The following is a 24,908-nucleotide window of genomic DNA, read 5'->3' on the forward strand; positions in this document are numbered from 1 at the left end:
GCTGTGAAAAGCTTCAAGTCACGCGCACGCGTGAGCCATGCGTGCGCATCGATCCTCGCTGGTCATCTCCTTTGTTTCTTGTGTTCCTTCCACTTTTTGCATGCTTCCTTTCCATCCTCTAAGTCATTCTTTCCCTATAAAACCTGAAAACACTTAACATACGGATCACGGCATCGAATGGTATAAAGGGGAATTAAAAATTAGCAAATCTAAGGCCAAAGAAGCATGTTTTCAATAATAGTACAGAATTAGGAAGGATTTATAAAACCATGCAATTTGTATGAGTAAGTGTGAGGAACTGATAAAAACCACTCAATTTAGCACAAGATAAATTGTAAAATAGCGGTTTATCACCTGCCATAGAAGAAGATCATTCACAAGCAAAGAAGATGATGGTATCAGAGTTACTTCAGAAAGACAAAGCAACTCCTACTCTCAACTCTATTCCATTCAATTCCTAATAGGTTTAAAACACATGCTTTACACATTCAACATAACTCCTTCTGATTCTGCCTGACTAAGACCTGCAAGACAACCATAAGCTTGCTTCAAGCCATATTCCTCGTGGGATCGACCTTGACTTGCTCAGGTATTACTTGGATGACCTAGTGCACTTGCTGGTACTGCTGCTGTTGTACGAATAGTGTGGGTTTTGCGTACACGCGTGATGACCGGATTTCACTCCCCATATAAAAATGATGAATCCGTTCTTTTGGAAGGTGCACCAACAATTATCGTCAAGTAATAACCCACAGTGGAGTGGGATCGTATCCACAGAGATTGGTAGATTTGAGCAATTTTAATCAATTGGTGAATTAGTTAAGCTAAGAAAAATAGATTGTGTTTGCAGAATTGGAAATGGGCATAAACATAAATGACTTGAAAGTAAAGAAAAACAGTAAAGTGCAGAAAAGGAAATGACAATAATGTAAAGTGCATAAACATAAATGACTCAAAAGTAAATGGGAATGGGGATTTGCAGAATGTAAAGAAAGCTATAAAGAATGTGGAAGATAAGAATACAGGGGATTCATTGAGATTAGGAGATGTTATCTCTTTGGATTAAATCCAGATCATATCCTCTTCAATCATGCAACTCATTGACCTCTTGGCAATCATGATTGATTGAGCCCCAATCCCTTGGTGACTCAATCTCTCAGATCTTGATCAATAGCCAATTCCTTGGTCTAATTGCTCATGAAGAGAGATATGCTTGGTCCCTGATTATACCACACATCATCATAGGTCTAAGTAGAGGGAGGATTATATGTCACCATATCCAAACACCAAAACCCAGATCCTACTCAAGTGTGAGAAAGAATTTCTAGCATGGTTTCATGTTTCCTTTTCCAAGGTTCCCATGAAACCCATTTTGCATTCAACCTCTTTTCCAAGATGATTGAACACTAAACATGAAGAACAAAATTCCTTCTAGCAAATCAAAGAGAAGATGAAGAGAAGAAGAAATTAACTATCATTAATCCATCAAGTACAATAGAGCTCCCTCTCTCAATGAGAGGGAATTTAGCTACTCATAGCTCAGAGAAAAATACCAAAGATGGAAGAGATGATAAAGTGAAAAGTAAATCTAAAAAACTCTCTCCACAACTTAGCTTCCTAACTTCTTAACCCCTTCTCAGTACTTTTCAGGGGTTATTTATGCTACTCCTAACAATAGAATAAAGAAAATACAAAAGAGAAAAGAAAATTACAATTTAGAGGAAAATGAAACTCAATAAACGTGACCTTCCAACTAGCGTGTGACTGGCGCTTCAGTGGCGTGCCACGCCTAACCTCCAATTTGGCTTGGCGCGCCACGCCAAGCTCTTCAAGTGGCACGCCCTATGTGTTGCTGTCCCTGGCCTGCCACGTCTTCGAGCCCAAGTGGCACGCCCAGGGTCTTCTTAAGTGTTGGTGTTGGCCTGGCGTGCCACGCCTTCGAACCCAAGTGGCATGCCCAGGCTTTTTCCTTCTTCTTTTCTTCTCTGGAAAGTTGAACTAGCATGGCACGCCCAGGGTCAGGCGTGCCATGCCCATTGTGGTTGCTTGATCTTCCTCTCTGGCCAATTAAACTAGCGTGGCACGCCTAGGGTCTAGCGTGCCACGCCCATTGTGGTTGCTTGATCTTCGTCTCTGGCAAATTGAACTAGCGTGGCACGCCCAGGGTCTGGCGTGCCATGCCCAGCATTCTTCTTTGATCCAGTAGCTGGCGTGCCATGCCTAGGTCCTCAGGTTGCACGCCTAAGTGAGAATCTGGAGCTGGCGTGCCACGCCTTCGACACCAAGTGGCACGCCTAGCCTTTGCTTTGGCCCTTTTATCATTGGCGTGCCATACCTGGATGCTCAAGTGGCATGCCTAAGTGAGGATGAGAGCTTGGCGTGCCACGCTTTCGACACCAAGTGGCACGCCCAGCTTTGCTTTGGTCTCCTTGAGTGTTGGCGTGCCACGCCCGGGTCTTCAAGTGGTACGCCCAAGTGACAATTGAGAGCTGGCGTGCCATGCCTTCGACATCAAGTGGCACGCCCAGCCCTTTTGGCTTTCAACCTCTTCTCTGAAAACTTGTACTAGCATGCCACACCTTGATGCTCAAGTGGCACGCCCACTTCAATGTGGCTCTTTCTAGCTTGGCGTGCCACGCTTGGCTCTTTAAGTGGCACGCCAAAGTGATGATTGGAAACTGGCGTGCCACACCTTCGATACCAAGTGGCACGCCCAGCCTTTTGGATCTTCAATATTGCTCTCTGGAATCTTGTACTAGCATGCCACGCCTTGATGCTCACGTGGCACGCCCCTTTAGTGTGATTCTTTTTAGCTTGGCGTGCCACGCCTGGCTCTTCAAGTGGCACGCCAAAGTGACAATTTGAAGTTGGCGTGCCACGCCTTCGACACCAAGTGGCAGGCCTAAGTGATGATCCCCTCTGGATGGATGAACTGGCGTGCCACGCCCCATGGTTCAAGTGGCACGCCCACAGTATGTGATGGGCTAGGCGTGCCACGCCCAGCATGGCGTGCCACGCCCTTTTAGTGGCCTTCAACATTGCTTTCTAAAAAATTACACTAGCGTGCCATGCCCAGCTTCTGGCGTGCCACGCCCATGCAATTTCTTCAGTCATGCTCCTCTAGAAATCATAGCCTGCGTGCCACGCCCATATAGAGGACTTGGGGATCCTTTCTGGAATACAATACTGGCGTGCCACGCCTAGCTCCTGGCGTGTGACGCCAGTGCATTTTTGTGGCTTTTGTTCCAAGTGGCACGCCAGTTTCACACGCCCAGCTTGTTTTGTTTTTTTCTCCCCCAGTTTTGTTGCTCTTTTCACCTGAAATTCAACAAAAACTCATTTCAAAGTAATGTACCATAATATTCATCAAATAATGCATGAATTGCAATGATCAAAAGAGATTATGCTCCTTTATGGTCCTTTTTATGCAAAGAAAAAGGGTAAATGATGCAAGTCATTACAACACCAAACGTAAGCTTTGCTTGTCCCAAGCAAATCAATGTGAGTGGTTCTTGAATGAATTGAGACTTGACCTTGAATGGATGCAAACATTATTAAGGGTAGGACTAAGTATTTAACACATGAATATTTTTGTTTCAATGTCACAAAGAACTCCTAGATCCTCTGAGGGTTCTCCAAAGTATAAGCTTTAGGGCCCTTTTCATTGATTGTCACCTTGAAGTAGCAAGAGTTATTTCTTTTTCTTTTGGCTGTTCCTCCCTTTTTACTTTTTCTTTTTCATTGACCACGACTCTGAATATTTTGTCTCAAGACAACCCTTTAGCTAGGCTTTCAATTAGAACTCCTAAACCAGTTGGCTTTAGGGTACTAGGTGTTGAAACATCCCTGAGAATCTACTTGCCCAAGTCTCTTCTTGACACATCTTCACCACAAGTATCTACTAGGTTCTCTAACTCTTTTGAGCTTTTTAGTGTTTCTTTCCATCCTAGTAGTTGATGCTCAGAGCCTTGGGTCTTTATTGCTCACTACTTCTTGGCTCTATAGATATTCAAGGGACACCCCTTAGCTTCTACTTGTCATACCTTCTAAGCCTAGTTGTTTTTCATGACTCATTTTCTTTCCAGTTCATTCAAGGTTCTACACTTAGTTCCTTATCTCTTAGTTTTTGAACATTCTCACTTGATCTTAGTCTCTTTTTCTCTTGTTTTTGTAACACTCACAACAACTCTTATGGAAACAAACTATGCTTTTATTGATGTTGATGAAACTTGAACTTAACCTTGCATTTTCTTTCTTGTAATTCAAAGGACTCACAAAAGACTTCAGGGCATAAAAAAAACTAAGCATTAAACATAAACTATCCTAGCAATGCTATTTATTCTTAAATAGAAATTAAAAACATAGAGAGAACTAAACAGAATTCAGAAATTAGAGAGTGTCAACCATGGAACTCAACAACCTTGAGTAGCTTCAGTTCATTGGCCCTTTTCCTTTGTCTTTCTTTTTGGAAGGGGAGGAGTCATCATCATCCTTTTTGGAGGATCCCTCTTGTGCCTTTGTATCTTTGGGCTTCCAGAATCCTCACCTCCTCATGTAATCTCTTTCATCCTCCTTGTGCTTGGCTAGAATTTCATCTTGTCTTGCACTTAACTCCTCCATTCCTTGCATGAATGTTGGGAATCCAGGGTTTAAGTCTGTCACAACATTACACAAGTTATTCAGCTTCACTTGTGTGTTGATATCATATTGCCTCCTTGAGATAGTTCTGGCATCATAAAGATTCCTAAACTTAGCAAGGTTCCTCTGCTCCCATTTATTTTGCTCCACACTTTTGTTGAGTGCGCTTTGTATCTCTCCCTAGTCGAACTGTTCTTGCTGCTCCTTCCTTATGTACTCCAAGTTCCCTTGGAGTTGTTGTATGTTCTCATTCACTTGGTTCTATTGTTGTTGTTGATTATCCTTGAGTTGGTTGACATCTTCTCTTAAATGGTGTATGTCTTCCTTCATTTGGTGTATGTCTCCTTGCAGTTGCTCCCAGTTGATTCCTTCAGGAAATAGTTGGTATTGTTGGTATGGTGGTAGTTGAAGTGCTAAGTGGTATGGTTGCTTGATGATTGGATTTTTGACGGTTTAGAATTTCACTAATGAAGTCTCGTTCAAAAGTATAGTTTCTAAACCAACAATAATCCTTTCATACAAAAGATTGTTTGTCACTAAAACAAACCCCTAAAATTATAAACCGAAGTATTGGAACCTCGGGTCGTTTTCCCTAGGAATTGCAATAAAGTGTTCTTGTTATTGGTTATGAGGTATGTTTGGGGTTTTTGAGATTTTATACAAGAAATATAATTGGCAAAGAAGATAAACTAACGACTAACAAAACTCTTAGCAAGGTTATGAGAATTGGAAGTCCTATTCTCATTATCCTTCTCAATTATGATGAAAATTGTCCGTTGCTACCACTTAGTTAACCTCTAACCATAGAGGAAATTCAAGTGGATGAATTAACTTGATTCCACAAGTCTTAGCCAACTCCCAAGGGAAAGACTAGCTTTAGTGGTATCCAAATCAATTAGCAACTTCTAATTCTCAATCAACAAAGGAATTAGATAATTCAAGAGTCACTAATTACTCTACCTAGGCCAAGAGGAGAAAAATCTACACTAAAATCCAACCAAACATTTCATCAAACACTTAGAAGGCATAAAAAGAAAACATAGTAAATTGACAACAAGAATAGAATCTAACAACAATTATTGCAAGGAATTAATAACAACAATAAAAAGAAACACAATTATTATGAATTACCTCAAATTGAATTGAAAGAAAATAGAAGGAACAAGAGTAGATCTACAACAAAGCATAGAAATAAAGTAGAAGAAATTACAACAAAAGAGTAGAAGAATGATGAATGTAACAACAATGAATTGAAGAGTAGAAGAAGATGAAGGCATGAATTAAAACCTAGATCTAAGATTATTGACCTAAACCTAATCCTAATCCTAATCCTAGAGAGAAGTGAGAGCTTCTCTCTCTAAAACTAACCAAAACTAATCCTAAATATGAGTCATGTGTGTCCCCCTTCATTCCCCTTCATTCCTTGGTCTATGTAGCCTTTTCCTGCCAAAAACTCAGCTCCAAATGGGGCCAAAAACCCTCCAAAATCGCCAGGCACGAGTTCTTCTTTAAAAATCACGTGCGGCCTTCGACGCGTACGCGTACAGTGCGCGTACGCGTCCATGGAGCTTTTCGCAATTCACGCGTAGGCGTACAATGCGCCCGTGCGCCCATGGGATTTTTCCAAATCTTTGGCTTTTCATGATTTCTCCACCTTGTATGCTTTGCTTTCACTTATTTGATCCTTCCCTAGCCCTTTTCAATCTGAAATCATTAACAAACACATCAAGGCATCTAGTGGAATCAAAGGAAGATTAAAATCATCAAATTAAAGGTCTAAAAAGCATGTTTTCACATCTAAGCACAAATAAGGAGACAATCATAAAGTCATGCTATCTCATTAAATTAATGTTAGGACATGTTATCAAAATGCTCTAAATTCAACACAAGATAAACCCTAAAAACGGGGTTTATCAACCTCCCCACGCTTAAACCTTAGCATGTCCTCATGCTAAACCAAGAATGAAGCAAAGGGTATGACATTTATTCAATGCAACTAAACTATCTAAATGCAAACTATCTAGATGCAACTATCTATGTGAATGCAATCGCTTGGTCAAAACAACTCAACTTCCGAGGAAACATTCATAAGCATAGGGCTAAAGCAATAGGAATCAAATCCAACCCACAATCGTATTGAATTATCAAAAAGGTTCACAAACTTGCATGAATATAGATGATAGCGGTGAATACATGTAATTGAGCAATCGAACCCTCACTGGATGTGTATCCGCTCTATTCACTCAAGTGTTTAGGGGTTGATTCACTCAATTCTCCCCTAATCATGCTTTCTAAAATTTGTTCTTCATCTAACAATCAACAACCATTCAATGCATGCATACAAATATCATGAGGTCTTTTTCAAAGGTTGTAATGGGGCTAGGGTCAAGGTAGGATCATATATGGATAAGTGGATTAGAATTTGAATCTTTGATTAGCCCAAACTTTCCCACCTAACCTATGTAATGACCTATACTATTAAGTACTAACCTAACTACCCATCCTTCACTTTCCATATACTCATGCATTTTCTTTTGATTTTTCATAATACTTATGCATTGACTCCTATTGGACTTTACTTTGGGGAATTTTATCCCCTTTTTTATTTATTTTTTCTTCTTTTTTCTTTTCTTTTTCACAATTTTTTTTCTTTCTTTCAAGCTACATACAAGAACGTCTATACATTTAATCAGTACATGAGTATACACCCAATTCCCAAATATAGAAATACAAAACACCCTTTTATCCCAACCAATATTCCCAATCTCTCCAAACTTGAATATAAAACACTTTCACTAGCCTAAGCCAATCAAAGATCCAAACAAGGGGCTTTTATTATTTTCCGCTTTAGGCTTGTAATGTGCTAAAATAAAGAACAATTGGGTTAAGGGTAGGCTCAAAATTGGTTAACAATGGAGAGTAAAAGGTAGGCTATTTGGGTAAGTGAGCTAATGAAATAATGGCCTCAATCATATAAATGCATGACTACAAGGAATAATTGGACATATAGAATTAAACAAATCAAGGATCACAATCATAGGAAGAGAACAATTTCACACAAGAAGGAAAATAAGTGGTTATAAGATGTAACCACACAATTAGGCTCAAAACTCACAAGCATGTGTTCTTAGCTCAAAAATATGATGCTCAAAAGTATGAATTCAAGCAAATTCATCAAAAATTTCTTTTTCAATCAATTGAGGTTGATGCCCTATAGATAAATTCCTTGGAAATTCTATCATTTTGAATAAGCTTATCCTAAATGCAATGTTGTGATTGAGAAATTCTAAAATTCCTTAGTTTACCCTCTTTTCCAATCAAAACAAATTCTTTTATGCACAAAGGTTTTAACTAGGTTTTCAACAATTCAAAACATTTTTCAAATCACAACCATAAGGCTAAAATGCAATATATACAATAAAAGTGTGCAACAACCAAAATAAAAGTATCCACAATAGCAAATATGTACAATAATCCCAAAATAGTGCAAAATAAAGCAAAATAAGATGAACTAAGTGATAGTATCCGATAATATTCACCAAATCTACCGACGGTTATGATGGTGACCTCCCCACACTTAAGATGAAGAATCGTCCTCGATGCTACTGATCGGGCTCATGGTGGCACAGGGAGAAGCGCAAGGAGTAGAGACCAGAGCAGGCCTATGAATACAAAGCAGAAGGAGAAGTGCAGAAGAGTGGTGTTCAGTAATGTGTAGGGGTAGAATGTGAGAAGGAGGGGTGAAGGCGGCCGGCGGCGACGAGGTGTTTGCCCGACAGTGGCGGTTATGGGTGGTGGTGAGTGATGGAGGTTGAGGGAAGGAGAGGGAAGGGTGAACGTTGAGAGAGAAGGGGTGAGGGGACCAATCCTTTCTTGAGCTTCCAACAATTTTTTTCAAGAATTTTTTTGAGCTCCCTGTTTGAGATCTCAACTTGCCCGTTGGTCTGTGGATGGTATGGAGTTGCTACTTTGTGTTTCACTCCATATTTAGAGAGGAGTGCTTCAAGTTGCCTATTGCAGAAGTGTGTCCCTCCATCACAAATGAGAGCTTGATGAGCGGATAATTTATACGCTTTTTGGCATTGTTTTTACATAGTTTTCAGTATAATTTAGTTAGTTTTTAATATATTTTTATTAGTTTTTAAATAAAATTTACATTTCTGGACTTTACTATGAGTTTGTGTGTTTTTCTGTGATTTCAGATAATTTCTGGATGAAATTAAGGGACCTGAGCAAAAATCTGATTTAGGCTGAAAAAGGACTGCAGATGCTGTCGGATTCTGACCTCTCTGCACTCAAAGTGGATTTTCTGGAGCTACAGAACTCTAAATGGCGCGCTCTTAATTGCATTGGAAAGTAGACATCCAGATCTTTCCAGAAATATATAATAGTCCATACTTTGAATAAGGATAGATGACGTAAACTGGCGTTCAACGCCAGTTCCATGCTGCATTCTGGAGTCAAACGCCAGAAACAGGTTGCGAAGTGGAGTTCAACGCCAGAAACAGGCTACAAACTGGCGTTCAACTCCAAGAGAAGCCTCTACACGTGTAAAGCTCGATGCTCAGCCCAAGCACACACCAAGTGGGCCCCAGAAGTGGATTTCTGCATCATTTACTCAATTCTGCAAACCCTAGTAACTAGTTTAGTATAAATAGGACTTTTTACTATTATCTTTTGAACATCTTTAGATCACGTTTGGGGGCTGGCCATTCGGCCATGCCTGGACCTTATCACTTATGTATTTTCAACGGTAGAGTTTCTACACACCATAGATTAAGGTGTGGAGCTTTGCTGTTCCTCAAAGATTAATGCAAAGTACTACTGTTTTTCTATTCAATTCAACTTATTCCGCTTCTAAGATATTCATTGGCACTTCAATATGATGAATGTGATGATCATGACAGTCATCATCATTCTCAACTTATGAATGCGTGCCTGACAACCACTTCCGTTCTACCTTAGATTGAATGGATATCTCTTGGATATCTAATATAGGGGACCGAGTCCGAGTTATTAGTGTCTTCGTGGTATAAGTTAGAACCCATGGACGGCCATTCTTGAGAATCTGGAAAGTCTAAACCTTGTCTGTGGTATTCCGAGTAGGATTCAAGGATTGAATGATTGTGACGAGCTTCAAACTCGCGAGTGCCGGGCGTAGTGACAGACGCAAAAGGATCAATAGATCCTATTCCAGTATGATCGAGAATCGACAGATGATTAGCCATGCAGTGACAGCGCATTAGACCATTTTCACTGAGAGGACAGGTGGCCATTGACAACAGTGATGCCTAACATACAGCTTGCCATGGAAAGGAGTAGGAAGGATTGGATGAAGATAGTAGGAAAGCAGAGGTTCAGAGGGACGAAAGCATCTCTATACGCTTATCTGAAATTCTCACCAATGAACTACATAAGTACCACTATCCTATTTTATATTTTATTTATCTTTTACTTATCAATTCATAAAATCAGTTGAGTCCGCCTGACTGAGATTTACAAGGTGACCATAGCTTGCTTCAAGCCGACAATCTCCGTGGGATCGACCCTTACTCACGTAAGGTTTATTACTTGGACAACCCAGTGCACTTGCTGGTTAGTTGTACGAAGTTGTGAAATAGAATTAAGAACATGAACGTGCGTATTGAGTTTTTAGCGCTGTTACCAAGGAAGGAATGATCACGATTTCTGCGCACCAAGTTTTTGGCGCCGTTGCCGGGGATTGTTCGAGTTTGGACAACTGACAGTTCATCTTATTGCTCAGATTAGGTAATATTATCTTAATTTTAAGATTTTTATTTCTTATTTTCGAAAAATACAAAAAAATTTTCTTCTTTTTTCGTTTTTCCCAATTAATTTTCAAAAAATCAAAAAAAATTAACAAAATCATAAAATCCAAAAATATTTTTGTGTTTCTTGTTTGAGTCTAGAGTCAAGTTTTAAGTTTGGTGTCAATTGTATCTTTTTAATTTTTCAAAAATTATTTTCAAAAATTTCATGCATTGCATTCTTCATGATCTTCAAGTAGTTCTTGGCCAGTCTTCTTGTTTGATCTTCATATTTTCTTGTTTTGTGTCTTTTCTTGTTTTTCATATGCATACTTGAATTCTTAGTGTCTAAAAATTAAAAATTTTTAAGTTTGGTGTCTTGCATATTTTTCTTTTCTTGAAAATTTTTCAAAAATAAGTCTTGATGTTCATCTTGATCTTCAAAGTGTTCTTGGTGTTCATCTTAACATTCATAGTGTTCTTGCATGCATTAGTTGTTTTGATTCATAATTTTTATATTTTGTGTCAATTTTATGTTTTTCTCTCTCTCATCATTAAAAATTCAAAAATCAAAAATATCTTTCCCTTTTTCTCTCTAAAAATTTCGAAAATTTGGATTGACATTTTCAAAAATTTTAAAAATCAAATTGTTTCTTATGAGTCAAATCAAATTTTCATTTTAAAAACTCTATCTTTTTCAAATCTTTTTCAAAAAATCAAATCTTTTTCATTTTTCTTTCATAATTTTCGAAAATTTCAAATTGATTTTCAAAAATCTTTTTCTTATTTCTATTTCATATTTTCGAATTTAATACTAACAATTAATGTGATTGATTCAAAAATATTAAGTTGTTACTTGCCTATTAAGAAAGGTTCAATCTTTAAATTTTAAAATCATGTCTTTTTGTTTCTTGTTAGTCAAGTAATCAACTTTAGTTTTCAAAATTAAATCTTTTCAATTCCTTATCATATCTTTTTCAATTTCAATCATATCTTTTTCAAAATCAATTTCAAAATTCTTTCTAACTTCTCCCCTAACTTCTTATCTTTTCAAATTTGATTTTCAAATCTTTTTCAATTAACCACTTAACTTTTTGATTGATTCTTATCTTTTTCAAAAACAATTTTCAAATCTTTTTCAATCAATCTTATCTTTTTGTTTCAATCATATCTTTTTCAAAACTGCCCAACTAACTCTCTACCTTTAATTTTTGAAAATCCCTTCCCTCTTTTTCAAAATTTTGTTTTAATTAACTAATTATTTTAATTTTAATTTAATTTAATTTCAATTTTCGAATTTTAAATTTAAATTTAAAATATTTTTATTTTATTTTGTTAAATTTTTGAATTCTTCTCTCATCTCTAATCTCCTTCTATTTATTTATTCATCCATTAACACCTCTATCCTCACCCCTGTGTTTGGATTCTCATCTTTTCCTTCTTCTATTCTTACTTTCTTCTACTCACATAAAGGAATCTCTATACTGTGACATAGAGGATTCCATATTTTCTTTTCTGCTTCTTCTTCTTTTTCATATGAGCAGGAACAAGGATAAGAACATTCTTGTTGAAGCTGATCCTGAACCTAAAAAGACTCTGAAGAGGAAGCTAAGGGAAGCTAAAGCACAACTCTTTGGAGAAAATGTGACAGAAATTTTCGAAAAAGAAGAAGATATGGCCAAAAATAAAAACAATGCAAGGAGGATGCTTGGTGACGTCACTGCACCTAATTCCAATTTACATAGAAGAAGCATCTCAATCCCTGCCATTGGAGCAAACAAATTTGAGCTTAAACCTCAATTAGTTTTTCTGATGCAACAGAACTGCAAGTTTCATGGACTTCCATCTGAAGATCCTTTTCAGTTCCTAACTGAATTCTTGCAGATCTGTGATACTGTTAAGACCAATGGGGTTGACCCCGAGGTCTACAGGCTTATGCTTTTCCCGTTTGCTGTAAGTGACAAAGCTAGAGTATGGTTGGACTCTCAACCTAAAGATAGCCTGAACTCTTAGGATAAGCTGGTCACGACTTTCTTAGCTAAGTTCTTTCCTCCTCAAAAGCTTAGTAAGCTTAGAGTGGATGTTCAAACCTTCAGACAGAAAGAAGGTGAATCCCTTTATGAAGCTTGGGAGAGATATAAGCAACTGACCAAAAAGTGTCCTTCTGACATGCTTTCAGAATGGACCATTCTGGATATATTCTATGATGGTCTATCTGAACTATCAAAGATGTCATTGTACCATTCTGTAGGTGGATCCATTCACCTAAAGAAAATGCCTGCAGAAGCTCAAGAACTCATTGACATGGTTGCTAATAACCAGTTCATGTACACTTCTGAGAGGAATCCTGTAAGTAATGGGACGCCTCAGAAGAAGGGAGTTCTTGAAATTGATACTCTGAATGCCATATTGGCTCAGAAAAAAATATTGACTCAGCAAGTCAATATGATTTTTCAGAGTCTGAATGAAATGCAAGCTGCATCCAACAGTACTCAAGAGGCGTCTTCTGAGGAAGAAGCTTATGATCCTGAGAACCCTGCAATAGCAGAGGTGAATTACATGGGTGAACCCTATGGAAACACCTATAATCCCTCATGGAGAAATCACCCAAATCTCTCATGGAAGGATCAACAAAATCCTCAATAAGGCTTTAATAATGGTGGAAGAAACAGGTTTAGCAATAGCAAGCTTTTTCCATCATCCACTCAGCAAAAGACAGAGAGTTATGAGCAGACCCCATCTTGCTTGGCAAACATAGTCTCTGATCTATCTAAGGCCACTCTAAGTTTCATGAATGAAACAAGGTCCTCCATTAGAAATTTGGAAGCACAAGTGGGCCAGCTGAGTAGAAAGATCACTGAAACCCCTCCTAGTACTCTCCCAAGCAATATAGAAGAAAACCCAAAAGGAGAGTGCAAGGCCATTGAATTGACCATCATGGCCGAACCTACAAGGGAGGGAGAGGACGTGAACCCCATTGAGGAAGATCTCCTGAGACGTCCAGAGATCAATAAGGAGTTTCCCTCTGAGGAACCGAAGGACTCTGAGGCTCATCTGGAGACCATAGAGATTGCATTAAACCTCCTTATGCCATTCATGAGCTCTGATGAATATTCTTCTTCTGAAGAAAATGAAGATGTTACTGAAGAGCAAGTTGCCAAGTACCTTGGTGCAATCATGAAGCTGAATGCCAAATTATTTGGTAATGAGACTTGGGAAGATGAACCTCCCTTGCTCACCAATGAACTGAGTGATCTGGATCAACTGAGATTGCCTCAGAAGAAACAGGATCCTGGAAAGTTCTTAATACCTTGTACCATAGGCACCATGACCTTTGAGAAGGCTCTATGTGACCTTGGGTCAGGGATAAACCTCATGCCCCTCTCTATAATGGAGAAACTGGGAATCTTTGAGGTGCAAGCTGCCAGAATCTCATTAGAGATGGCAGATAACTCAAGAAAACAGGCTTATGGACTAGTAGAGGACGTGTTAGTAAAGGTTGAAGGCCTTTACATCCCTGTTGATTTCATAATCCTAGACACTGGGAAGGATGAAGATGAATCCATCATCCTTGGAAGACCCTTCCTAGCCACAGCAAGAGCTGTGATTGATGTGGACAGAGGAGAGTTGGTCCTTCAACTGAATGAGGACTACCTTGTGTTTAAAACTCAAGGATCTCCTTCTGTAACCATGGAGAGGAAGCATGAAAAGCTTCTCTCACTGCAGAGTCAACGAAAGCCCCCACAGTCAAACTCTAAGTTTGTTGTTAGGAGGCCACAACCAAACTCTAAGTTTGGTGTTGGGAGGTTCCAACCTTGCTCTGAACATATGTGAGGCTCCATGAGAGCTCACTGTCAAGCTATTGACATTAAAGAAGCGCTTGTTGGGAGGCAACCCAATGTTATCTAATTATATTTATTTATTTTCCATTGTTATTTTATGTGTTCTTTAGGTTGATGATCATGTGAAGTCACAAAAACTACTGAAAAAATCAAAAACAGAATGAAAAATAGAATGAAAAATAGCACACCCTGGAGGAGAACAGTCTGGCGTTTAAACGCCAGAAACAAGCATCTGTCTGGCGTTTAACGCCAGAAACAGGCACCAAGCTGGCGTTTAACGCCAGAAACAAGCATCTACCTGGTGTTAAACACCAGAACAGAGCATGGAAGTGGCATTTAACGCCAGAAACAGGCAGCAGTCTGGCGTTAAACGCCAGGATTGCACAGTAAGGGCATTTTACATGCCTAATTGGAGCATGGATGTTAAGTCCTTGACCCCACTTGATCTGTGGATCCCACAGGATCTCCACATCTTCTTCTCTCCTCTTCACACCTTTTTATAACTCTCTTCCATAAATACCCTTCACCAATCACCTCCATTACTCCTCCAAAACCATCATACAACCCACCTACACCCACCCACTCAAATTCAAACCATTACTCTTTCCTTTTCACACATCATTACCACCTAAACCCCCTGGCCGAACCATTCACACACCTCCATCTTCTCCATCTCTTCTTCTTCTCATCCTTTCTTTCTTCTTTTGCTCGGGGACGAGAAAACCTTCTAAGTTTGGTGTGGTAAAATCATTGCTTTTTGTTTTTCCATAACCATCTAGGGCACCTAAGGCTAGAGACATTCTCATTGAAGAGGACAAGCCCATCACTAAGAAAAGGATGGAGCAAACAAGAGATCATGGACCTCAACATGAGCATGAGGAGATTCCTCACCATGAAATCCCTGAGATGCCTCAAGGGATGCACTTTCCTCCACAAAATTATTGGGAGCAAATCAACACTTCCCTAAGAGAATTAAGTTCCAACATGGGACAGCTATGGGTGGAGCACCAAGAGCACTCCATCATCCTCCATGAAATTAGAGAAGATCAAAGAGCTATGAGGGAGGAACAACAAAGACAAGGAAGAGACATAGAGGAGCTCAAAAGCACCATTGGTTCTTCAAGAAGAGGAAGACGCCACCCTCACTAAGGTGGACTCATTCCTTAATCTCCTTGTTTATTTATTTTCCTATTTTTCGGTTTTTGAGCCTTAGGTTTTATTTATATTTGTGTCTTTATTACATGATCAATATTATTTAAGTGTCTATGCCTTAAAGTTATGAATATAAATCCATCACCTCTCTTAAATGAAAAATGTTTTAATTACAAAAGAACAAGAAGTACATGGTTTTGAATTCATCCTTGAAACTAGTTTAATTATTTTGATGTAGTGGCAATACTTTTTGTTTTCTGAATGTATGCTTGAACAGTGCATATGTCTTTTGAATTTGATGTTTATGAATGTTAAATATGTTGGCTCTTGAAGAATAAAGAAGAAGGAGAAATGTTATTTGATAATCTGAAAAAACATAAAAATGATTCTTGAAGCAAGAAAAAGCAGTGAATACAAAAGCTTGCAGAAAAAAATGGCAAAAAAAAAATAGAAAAAGAAAAAGCAAGCAGAAAAAGCCAAAAGCTCTTTAAACCAAAAGGCAAGAGCAAAAAGCCAATAGCCCTTAAAACCAAAAGGCAAGGGTAATAAAAAGGATCCAAGGCTTTGAGCATCAGTGGATAGGAGGGCCTAAAGGAATAAAATCCTGGCCTAAGCGGCTAAACCAAGCTGTCCTTAACCATGTGCTTGTGGTGTGAAGGTGTCAAGTGAAAACTTGAGACTGAGCGGTTAAAGTCAAGGTCCAAAGCAAAAGAAAGAGTGTGCTTAAGAACCCTGGACACCTCTAATTGGGGACTCTAACAAAGCTGAGTCACAATCTGAAAAGGTTCACCCAATTATGTGTTTGTGGCATTTATGTATCTGGTGGTAATACTGGAAAACAAAGTGCTTAGGGCCATGGCCAAGACTCATAAAGTAGCTGTGTTCAAGAATCAACATACTGAACTAGGAGAATCAATAACACTATTTGAATTCTGAGTTCCTATAGATGCCAATCATTCTGAACTTCAATGGATAAAGTGAGATGCCAAAACTATTCAAGAGGCAAAAGCTACAAGTCCCGCTCATCTGATTGGAGCTAAGTTTCATTGATATTTTGGAATTTATAGTATATTCTCTTCTTTTTATCCTATTTGATTTTTAGTTGCTTGGGGACAAGCAACAATTTAAGTTTGGTGTTGTGATGAACGGATAATTTATACGCTTTTTGGCATTGTTTTTACATAGTTTTCAGTATAATTTAGTTAGTTTTTAATATATTTTTATTAGTTTTTAAATAAAATTCACATTTCTGGACTTTACTATGAGTTTGTGTGTTTTTCTGTGATTTCAGGTAACTTCTGGCTGAAATTGAGGGACCTGAGCAAAAATCTGATTTAGGCTGAAAAAGGACTGCAGATGCTGTCGGATTCTGACCTCTCTGCACTCAAAGCGGATTTTCTGGAGCTACAAAACTCCAAATGGCGCGATCTCAATTGAGTTGGAAAGTAGACATCCAGAGTTTTCCAGAAATATATAATAGTCCATACTTTGAATAAGGATAGATGACGTAAACTGGCGTTCAACGCCAGTTCCATGCTGCATTCTGGAGTCAAACGCTAGAAACAGGTTGCAAAGTGGAGTTCAACGCCAGAAACAGGCTATAAACTGGCGTTCAACTCCAAGAGAAGCCTCTACACGTGTAAAGCTCAATGCTCAGCCCAAGCACACACCAAGTGGGCCCCAGAAGTGGATTTCTGCATCATTTACTCAATTCTGCAAACCCTAGTAACTAGTTTAGTATAAATAGGACTTTTTACTATTATCTTTTGAACATCTTTAGATCACGTTTGGGGGCTGGCCATTCGGCCATGCCTGGACCTTATCACTTATGTATTTTCAACGGTAGAGTTTCTACACACCATAGATTAAGGTGTGGAGCTCTACTGTTCCTCAAAGATTAATGCAAAGTACTACTGTTTTTCTATTCAATTCAACTTATTCCGCTTCTAAGATATTCATTCGCACTTCAATATGATGGATGTGATGATCATGACAGTCATCATCATTCTCAACTTATGAACGCGTGCCTGACAACTACTTCCGTTCTACCTTAGATTGAATGGATGTCTCTTGGATATCTAATACAGGGGACCGAGTTTGAGTTATTAGTGTCTTCGTGGTATAAGTTAGAACCCATGGACGGCCATTCTTGAGAATCCGGAAAGTCTAAACCTTGTCTGTGGTATTCCGAGTAGGATTCAGGGATTGAATGACTGTGACGAGTTTCAAACTCGCGAGTGCTGGGTGTAGTGACAGACGCAAAAGGATCAATGGATCCTATTCCAGTATGATCGAGAACCGACAGATGATTAGCCATGCAGTGACAGCGCATTGGACCATTTTCACTGAGAGGACAGGTGACCATTGACAATGGTGATGCCTAACATACAGCTTGCCATGGAAAGGAGTAGGAAGGATTGGATGAAGACAGTAAGAAAGCAGAGGTTCAGAGGGACGAAAGCATCTCTATACGCTTATCTGAAATTCTCACCAATGAATTACATATGTACCACTATCCTATTTTATATTTTATTTATCTTTTACTTATCAATTCATAAAATTAGTTGAATTCGCCTGACTGAGATTTACAAGGTGACCATAGCTTGCTTCAAGCCGACAATCTCCATGGGATCGACCCTTACTCACGTAAGGTTTATTACTTGGACGACCCAGTGCACTTGCTGGTTAGTTGTACGAAGTTGTGAATCAGAATTAAGAACATGAATGTGCGTATTGAGTTTTTAGCGCTGTTACCAAGGAAGGAATGATCACGATTTCTGCGCACCAGAGCTCTAGGAACTCCAAATCTGCTGAAGATATTCTTTCTCAAGAAGTTCATCACAACCTTGTTGTCATTTGTTGCTGTGGCTATGGCTTCTACCCATTTTGAAACATAATCTACAGCCACCAATATATAATTGTTTGAGTAGAAGGATGAGAAAGGTCCCATAAAATCAATCCCCCACACATCAAACAATTCTAACTCCATTATAAACCTCTGTGGCATCTCATTTTTCTTGGGTAGATTGCCAGTCCTTTGGCATTCATCACACCTTGATACCAATTCCTTTGCATCCTTGAACATGGTGGGCCAATAGAACCCACATTGTAGCACCTTGGCTGCAGTTCTTTCCCCACTAAAATAGCCTCCATATGCAAAGTCATGACATTGCCAAAGTACTTCCTGCCCTTCTTCATGGGGAATACACCTTCTCAAGATCCCATCAGCACACTTTTTAAACAAAAAAGGTTCATCCCAAATGTAGTGTTTAGCATCTTTGATTGGCTTCCTCCTCATGTGTTTGTTGATGTTGGTTGGTAGTTCCCCAATTGCCTTGAAATTGGCTATGTCCGCAAACCAAGGAGCTTCTTGGATCACCATCAACTGCTCATCAGGGAAGCTCTCATTCACTGCAAATTGGTTTGCCTCATCTTCTTTTTGTGGGATCCTTGATAGGTGGTCAACCACCTTGTTCTTTGCTCCACTCCTATCTTTAATTTCAATGTCAAACTCTTGGAGAAGTAAGATCCACCTTATCAGTCTGGGCTTGGACTCTTGTTTGGTAAGCAAGTATTTGAGTGCTGCATGATCTTACTTTGGAGCCAATAAGATATGATATAAATTTATCAAAAGCAAAGACAATGGCAAGTAATTCTTTCTCTGTAGTGGTATAGTTTTTTTGATTCTCATTAAGGACCTTGCTGGCATAGTAAATAACATGCACCAATTTGTCCCTCCTCTGTCCTAAAACAGCACCAATGGCAAAGTCAGATGCATCACACATCAACTCAAAGGGTAGATCCCAGCTGGGTGGTGCTATGATAGGTGCAGAGGAGAGCTTGTTCTTGAGCTCTTCAAAGGCTAGCATGCATTCTCTAATAAAAACAAAAGGTATATTAGAGACAAGCAGGTTGCTCAAAGGTTTGGCAACCTTGGAGAAGTCTCTAATAAACCTCTTATAGAAGCCAGCATGTCCTAGAAAACTTCTAACTACTTTGACATTGCAAGGTGGAGGTAACTTTTCAATCACCTCCACCTTAGCCTCGTCCACCTCTATGCCTCTTTTTTAGATCTTGTGGCCAAGAACCACCCCCTTTGTAACCATAAAGTGGCATTTTTCCCAGTTCAAAAAAAGGTTGGTTTCTTGGCATCTCTTTAGCACAAAGGCTAAGTGGCACAAATAGTTAGAATATGAATCACCAAATACAGAAAAGTCATCCATAAACACCTTAATGAATCTTTCAATCATGTCTGAAAATATGGAGAGCATGCACCTTTGGAATGTTGCAGGTGCGTTGCACAATCCAAAGGGCATTCTCCTATAAGCAAAAACACCATAGGGACAGGTAAATGAGGTCTTTTCTTGGTTCTTAGGGTCTACAACTATTTGGTTGTAACCAGAGTAACCGTCCAAGAAGCAATAATACTCATGTCCCGCAAGTCTTTCCAGCATCTGGTCCATGAAAGGTAGGGGAAAGTGATCCTTCCTGGTGGCCTCATTAAGCTTCCTATAATCGATGCACATGCACCAGCCAGTCATTGTTCTTGTAGGTATTAGCTCATTCTTCTCGTTTGATACAATAGTGATCCCTCCTTTCTTTGGGACTACTTGCACTGGGCTTACCCAAGGGCTGTCTGAGATAGGGTAAATCACCCCAGCTTGCCACAATTTCAACACCTCTTTTTGGACTACTTCATTCATGGTTGGGTTTAGCCTTCTTTGTTACTGTCTTGAGGGCTTGGCTCCTTCTTCAAGTAGGATTTTGTGCATGCACATTGAAGGACTAATTTCCTTCAAGTCTGTAAGTGTCCATCCTATAGTATCTTTATGTTGTCTCAGCACTTGGAGAAGCTCCTCTTCTTACTCCTCACTCAGGCTTGAATTAATCTTCTTACTCCTCTTCTTAATGATCAAGCTTGGAGGTAGGGTCTTTAGCTTTAGTTTTGGTGCCTCTACTTCCTTGTTGTCCTTGTGGTTCAGCATGATTGACTTCTTCATGGTTTCTTATGGCATTTCTTCACCTGATGCTTGTTGTTCCAGCTCCATAATCTCTTCACATTGTTCTTCTTCCAAAACTCCTTGAACTATCTTTTCTATGGTATATACCATCATGCAATCTCCCACTTTCACCAACAAATCCTCCACTACCCCATGGGGAAATTTGAATGTTCTGTCAGCCAATTGGAGTGCCATCCTTGTTGGTTTGGCTTCCTCAATCTTCATTCTTCTGATCATGTTCAAGGACATGAGATTGATGCTAGCCCCCAGGTCACACAATGCTTTTTCATTGGTGATATCACCTATGATGCATGGAATTTGGAAACTCCCAGGGTATTTCATCTTCTGAGGAAGCTTCTTTTGTATGATAGCACTGCATTTCTCGGTTAGTATTATGGTTTCTTTCTCTCCCCAGTTCCTCTTCCTTGTCATGAGCTCCTTTAAAAATTTGGCATAGAGGGGCATTTGCTTTAATACCTCAGCAAAGGGTATGTTAATCTGGAGCTTCTTAAAGATTTCTAGAAACCTTGAGAAATGGCTGTCTTTTCCATCTTTTCTTAGCCTTTGTGGATAGGGTGCTTGTGACATATAAGGCTTTAGGGCTGGCTTTGATGAAGATAGTGTAGGAGTTTCTTCTTCTTTCTTACTTTCAGGCTCCTTTGCAGCTTCTTTTTCTTAATTGCTCTGATTTGGGAATGCTTCTTCTATAACCTTTCTACTTCTAAGTGTGATTGCTTTGCATTTTCCTCTTGGGTTAGCCATGGTATCACTGGAAAATGTATGTGTGGGCATTGGAATTTGCTTAGATAAGCTTGCCAATTGTGCCTCCAATTTTGAAATTGCTGCACCTTGATTCCTTATGTTTGATCTACACTCTTCTTGGTTGGCATCCATCTTCCTTTCAGTTTGTATTTGTCTTTCCAAAACATTAGAAATAGCTCCTATCAGTTGTGATGACATCTGCGCTATTGCAGTCTCCACTCTTTCAAAATTGCTCTTGATTTCACATGGTTTCATGGTTGAGGTTGATGTTTCTTGGTGCGGGTTGTTGTGTGTTTGTTGGGTGAAGTGATATGATGCATTTTGTGAATTGTGGTAGGGTCTGTTGTTGTTTGATTGATGGTTGGGGTTATGGTTGTTATGTTGGTTGGATTGGTATAGTTTGTTATGGTCTTGGTGGTGGCTTTGTTGGTTTTCCCACCCAAAGTTTGGATGGTTCTTCCAACCTGAGTTATATGTCTTGGTATTTGGGTCATATGGTGGTCTAGAAGAGTTGTTCACATAATTCGCCTGCTCCCATTCACTTTCAACTTCTGGGACATCTTCTTCCTGTGGTGGTGCTTGAGCTTGGACAGTTGAGACTTGGCTAGTCTCCATCCTCTTTGTTAAGACTACTAACTGTGCTGCAATCATCTTGTTTTGTGCTAACAAGGCATCCATGGAATTTAGCTCCAGCACTCCTCTCTTTTGGGTCCTTTCTGAAGCATAGAAGTACTCATTTTCAGCTACAGTCTCTATAACATCTATGGCTTCTTCAATAATTTTCCTCTTATTGAGTGAACCCCCTGAAGAATGGTCCACATCTTTCTTTGCTTCATATGATAACCCTTCATAGAAAATGTGAAGTTGAACCCATTCGTTGAATATGTCCGGAGGGCACTTTCTTGTCAAATCTTTGAACCTCTCCCAGGCCTCATAAAGTGTTTCACCATCTTGCTGTTTAAAGGTCTGCACCTTAGCTCTCAATCTATTAACTCTCTGTGGAGGGTAGAATCTAGCTAGAAATTTGTTTACAACCTCATCCCAAGTTGTTAGGCTCTCCTTAGAAAATGCTTCTAGCCACTTTGCTGCCTTATCTTTGAGTGAGAAAGGGAACAAAAGTAGCTTGTAAGTGTCAAGGTGTACACCATTGGACTTTACAATGTCATAAATCCTCAAGAATGTAGTGAGATGTTGGTTTGGGTCCTCCTAGGCTCCCCCTCTATATGAACAATTATTTTGGATAAGTGTGATGAGTTGAGGCATCAACTCAAAGTTGTTAGCATGGATTATTGGTTTGAGAATGTTGCTACCACAGTTTCCTGGATTTGGATTGATGTAGGAGCCTAAGACTCTCATCTCTTGCCCAATATAATGGTCAGCATCTACTCCAATGTGGTTTTGCACTTCTTTTTCCATAGTAGCTTTCAGATCTTCCTCCACTACTTCCTTTCCAACTATACCTTTGCCTCTTGCTTTCCTCCTTAATCAAAAGAAGGTCCTCTCAGGTTCACTATCGAAGGAGGATGAAGTTTCTCCCCTTCTACCTGTCATACATTTAACAAACAGCAAGCAGAGGGCAAGTGAAGGAATCACTCTTGTTAAGATTAGTGGTTAGCTTGGTTGATGAAATTAATCAAACAGTTAGAAAAATGGAAATATGAACAATGAATGACTAAAATCCAAAGTAAAATCAAAATAATATAAAACAAAAGGAGAATAAAATAAAAAAAAAAACTGGAAAAGAAATAACAAGGTAATTAAAATTCTTAATCTAGCTCTCCAATCAATTTAATCATTGTCAAATTCAAACCAATCCCCGGCAACGGCGCCATAAAACTTGATGACCAGATTTCACTCCACATATAAAAATGATGAATCCGTTTTTTTGGCAAGCGCACCAAAAATTATCGGCAAGTAATAACCCATAGTGGAGTAGGATCGTATCCACAGAGATTAGTAGATTTGAGCAATTTTAATCAATTGGTGAATTAGTTAAGCTAAGCAAAATAGATTGTGTTTGCAGAATTGGAAATGGGCATAAACATAAATGACTTGAAAGTAAAGAAAAGTAGTAAAGTGCAGAAAAGGAAATGACAATAATGTAAAGTGCATAAACATAAATGACTCAAAAGTAAATGGGAATGGGGATTTGCAGAATGTAAAGAAAGCTATAAAGAATGTGGAAGATAAGAATAAGGGGGATTCATTGTGATCAGAAGATGTTGTCTCTTTGGATTAAATCCATCTCATATCCTCTTCAATCATGCAACTTATTGACCTCTTGGCAATCATGATTGAGTGAGCCCCAATCCCTTGGTGACTCAATCTCTCAGATCTTAATCAATAGCCAATTTCTTGGTCTAATTGCTCATGAAGAGAGATATGCTTGGTCCCTGATTATACCACACATCATCATAGGTCCAAGTAGAGGGGGGATTATATGTCACCATATCCAAACACCAAAACCCAGATCCTACTCAAGTGTGAGAAGGGATTTCTAGCATGGTTTCACGTTTCCTTTTCCAAGGTTCCCATGAAACCCATTTTGCATTCAACCTCTTTTCCAAGATTATTGAACACTAAACATGAAGAACAAAATTCCTTCTAACAAATCAAATAGAAGATGAAGAGAAGAAGAAATTAACTATTATTAATCCATCAAGTACAACAGGGCTCCCTCTCTCAATGAGAGGGAATTTAGCTACTCATAGCTCAAAGAAAAGTACCAAAGATGGAAGAGATGATAAAGTGAAAAGTAAATCTAAAAGACTCCCTCCACAACTTGGCTTCCTAACTGCTTAACCCATTTCTCAGTACTTTCAGGGGTTATTTATACTACTCCTAACACTAGAATAAAGAAAATACAAAAGAGAAAAGAAAATTACAATTTGGAGGGAAAGGAAACTCAATAAACGTGACCTTCCAGCTGGCGTGTGACTGGCGCTTCAGTGGTGTATCACGCCTAGCCTCCAATTTGGCTTGGCGTGCCACACTAAGCTCTTCAACTGTTACGCCCCGTGTGTTGCTGTCCCTGGCGTGCTACGCCTTCGAGCCCAAGTCGCACGCCCAGGGTCTTCTTCAGTGTTGGTATTGGCCTGGCGTGCCACGCCTTCAAACCCAAGTGGCACGCCCAGGCTTTTTCCTTCTTCTTTTCTTCTATGAAAAGTTGAACTAGCGTGGCATGTCCAGGGTCTAGCGTGCCACGCCCATTGTGGTTGCTTGATCTTCTTCTCTGGCCAATTAAACTAGCGTGGCATGCCCAGGGTCTGGTGTGCCACGCCCATTGTGGTTGCTTGATCTTCCTCTCTGGCCAATTGAACTAGCGTGGCATACCCAGGGTCTGGCGTGCCATGCCCAGCATTCTTCTTTGATCCAGTAGCTGGCGTGCCATGCCTTCGACACCAAGTCGCATGCCCAGCCTTTGCTTTGGCCGTTTTATCATTGGCGTGCCACGCCTGGATGCTCAAGTGGCACGCCTAAGTGAGGATGAGAGCTTGGCGTGCCACGCCTTCGACACCAAGTGGCACGCCCAGCTTTGCTTTGGTCTCCTTGAGTGTTGGTGTGCTACGCCCGGGTCTTCAAATGGCACGCCCAAGTGAGAATTGAGTACTGGCGTGCCACACCTTCGACATCAAGTGGCACGCCCAGCCCTTTTGGCTTTCAACCTCTTCTCTGTAAACTTGTACTAGCGTGCCACGCCCACTTCAATGTGGCTCTTTCTAGCTTGGCGTGCCACGCCTGGCTCT

At 39.6% G+C, this 24,908-nt stretch overlaps 2 non-coding genes across 2 annotated transcripts; one reads left to right on the top strand and one right to left on the bottom strand.

The window, feature by feature from the left end:
- Positions 1-12,473: 12,473 nt before the first annotated feature.
- Positions 12,474-12,581, bottom strand: LOC148580366 (small nucleolar RNA R71). Its single transcript, XR_015896473.1, has one exon. It is a non-coding gene; the product is annotated as a small nucleolar RNA R71 (small nucleolar RNA).
- A 9,462-nt stretch (positions 12,582-22,043) lies between these two features.
- On the top strand, positions 22,044-22,149 carry LOC148580367 (small nucleolar RNA R71). The gene has a single exon (XR_015896595.1). It is a non-coding gene; the product is annotated as a small nucleolar RNA R71 (small nucleolar RNA).
- Positions 22,150-24,908: the final 2,759 nt, after the last annotated feature.

The sequence above is a fragment of the Arachis ipaensis genome, chromosome B10, assembly GCF_059453495.1.
Source record: "Arachis ipaensis isolate K30076 ecotype BB chromosome B10, ASM5945349v1, whole genome shotgun sequence".
Lineage (NCBI taxonomy): Eukaryota > Viridiplantae > Streptophyta > Magnoliopsida > Fabales > Fabaceae > Arachis > Arachis ipaensis.